Below are 3,009 nucleotides of genomic sequence, written 5' to 3'. Positions count from 1 at the left end.
AATCAAAAACCCAAATAATGATGAATATTGTAAAACACATAAAACCAATAATAGAAACACAAAGAAAATTGTGAGTTCTTTTGTAGCAAAACAATAACTGTGAGCTTGGCCTGGGAATTAATTGAATGGGAAATCTTTTACAATAAATAAAGTGCATAAATTAATTTAAATAAAAAAGATACAAATGACATCCATGAAACTTATTCGGTAATATTAGGAATTTAATTTTTATAGCTAGAAATTAATTTAATACCAAATATTAATAAATGATTTCATTTGTTATTTTTTAAGGTTCATTTGTTATACTTCTAGGCGTTTACTGAATACAACTTGATTTTGAACTGCAAATGTTAGAAATAATCACCAGAAATTCATAGTAGAAGAGTGTGAGAATGGCAAGACTCAACCCCGAACTCAATGTGCACCGCGGCCGTGTCCACGGCGATCGTGGCCGAAACGATGGCGAGTGTGGTGAGGCGTCTGGCGGTCGTGGCCACCACCCTTGGTTCGGGTACTTCACCCCCTGGGGTGCGTCGTTCCCACCCCCTCGCGCGCCCTAGTTGCCCCTTGAACTCTGCAGGCATCCTCAGGCCCCGTTTTGGTGCGCAGACGCAGGCGTACCTGGTTATTTACTCTAGCGTGCCGCCTGCTCCATACGCCGCCCCTTCGTACACGTGGGATGCTAACGCCATGCGGCACGCCGCGCCCAGCTACGGCGCCGCGTTCCCCTGGAGCCGGAGTGGATAATTGACACATGAGCTGCATCTCACGTCACCTCAGACTCAGGTAGCCTCACCTTGTCTCGTTCTCCATGAGCGTCTGATTCTCGTTCCATAATAGTCGGTAATGGGGCATGCCTTCCTGTTGTTGGCATCGGTAGCGCTCTCCTTCCCCTCGCCCGTTTCATCTTTCCAAAATCCTTCTCTCTCCTAATATTGTTAAGAACCTTATTTCAATCTGACAATTTACTCGTGAAAACCTTGTTTCTGTGGAATTTGACCCTGCTAGTTTTACCATGACGGATCTGGTCAGCAGGGCCCTTCTCTTGAGGTGCAATAGTGGAGGTGATCTCTATCGTTTTCAAGCATTCATGGTGCGCTCCTCTCGATGGTCCTCACCGTCCAGTCATCCAACTTGTGGCATCGCAGACTTGCCCACCCCAGCTCATCTACTTAAGCTCATTCCCCCCTTGATTTCTTAGACTCATGTAACAGAGATGTCTGTGACTCCATGATTTGCACTGCATGCCAACTCGGCAAACATACATGCCTCCCCTTCCCCACCTTTACATCCTTCACCACCGCGCCTTTTCAGTTAGCCCACTATGATTTATGGACATTGTCAGTTGTTAGCTTTTCCGGTTATAATTATTACCTTGTCATATTGGATTATTTTCTCACTGTTCATGGCCATTTCCTTTGCGAGCCAAATCTAATACGTCTCGAACATGGAGTTTTCTGTTTTTAAATTTCAAAATGCAAACAAACTCCGAAATGCATGAAAATTCAGTTGGAAAATATGTTCAGATGTTTGTCTCCAAATAAAGTACAAAAAATAGATTCCATATCATTTATCCATGTCCAAGAACAAATTAAGTTTAGTAAAATAAAACTAAGAAAATAAGGGAAAAAAACAACAAAAAGCGGTACGTACGTGGGTTTTGAACCCAAGACCTCATTTGCATTTCTAAGGCCACAAAACAACTATATTAAGCTACTGTTTTAATCTAAACACACACCGGATGTTCTTATAGTAGTAGAAGATATTTTCTAGCCTGCTGCCTTCTGATTGGCTGAACCAGACCTCCCACGGATCACGCCTCTCCACCGTCCATCCTTAGCTGATCCAACGGTCCCCGCTCCTTCTACTCTCTATCTGTGCTTTCCCTGATTCTTATCCTCTCACAGCCACACGAACGAGAGCACCATGACAGTAGCAGCCGCGCCCAAGGAAATCCACAGCTCGCAGCCGTCGGACGCCGCCGTCCGCGCGAAGGGCCGCCGCCCGAACCTCCCACCACAGCACGCCGGTGAGCCGCGCCTTGCGCCGCCTCTCTCTTTCTCTCTCTCTCCTATGTTCTCCTCTCTAATCTCTCTCCTCCTTGCAGCAATGGAGGCCGAACGCCCATGGCATCGTCCGAGCTCACCTCCCAGCAGTCATACTCCTTCGAAATCATCGGGATATGGCTGGAGCCGGACACCAACGCCCCGTTCCTACCTCCCCGCCTCGCTTGGGTCGTCGGCCACCTCGACGATGTCATACCGCTCGTGGGATCCAGCGCCACCGTTGGCTGGCCACTTCCTCCTGGAGGAGATGCCTCCACATCGGCGCCTCCTCACATGAGCAGCAGCAGCGAACGCCTCGCTAAGGGCATCTCTGGTGGTGTTTTTTTAAATTGTTTTAAAGAAGTTTTCCAGATCTATGCCTGAAAAACAATGGCGTTGAACTCCGATTGACGCCCCGCGAAGGCTGGGCGACGCTTGATGTGGTGGCTGCAGAATATCTTCGGGCAAAATAGTAGGCCAGATCTAGGGGGGAAATCTTTAATTCCAAGTTTTTGGTTGTGTATTTTTTCCTTTTGGTAAAAATAAAATTTAGTTATCTGGTATGTTTATGCAATTTTCCTTTTTATCTATAAGGCAATGAGCATATATAATAAAGCAAAACTTACTGACTCAAAGTTTCCATGGACCAAGAAAAACAAATGGATCGGCTAATGTCTCAATTGAAATTAGTGGGTCTTGGACGGATAGGAAATTTAATGGGCCAAAATTCTTATGATGGTCCGATGGTCTTGGATAGAGTTGAAGTTTAGTGGGCCAAAAATCTAACTAGGCTGACTACTACATGGGCTGCCATGTCAGATCCATGTTGGCGGCCATGTCAGATCCATGTTGGCGTCCATGTCATATGATGACATGGAATGCATGATTAACGCCATTATTTGATAGTAAATTGTGACGGCCAAGAACCGTCATGGATCCATGACGTCTTTGTAGATCCGTCATG

General features: G+C 46.0%; 1 long non-coding RNA gene across 1 annotated transcript; it reads left to right on the top strand.

Moving 5' to 3' along the window:
* The first annotated feature begins 315 nt into the window (after positions 1–315).
* Positions 316–2,608, top strand: LOC125514234. Its single transcript, XR_007286308.1, has 2 exons — positions 316–2,029; positions 2,108–2,608. It is a non-coding gene; the product is annotated as an uncharacterized LOC125514234 (long non-coding RNA).
* The last annotated feature ends 401 nt before the right edge of the window (positions 2,609–3,009 follow it).

Source organism: Triticum urartu, chromosome 6 (assembly GCF_003073215.2).
Source record: "Triticum urartu cultivar G1812 chromosome 6, Tu2.1, whole genome shotgun sequence".
NCBI classification, from domain to species: Eukaryota; Viridiplantae; Streptophyta; class Magnoliopsida; order Poales; family Poaceae; genus Triticum; species Triticum urartu.
This window is presented reverse-complemented; position numbering and strand designations above follow the sequence as displayed.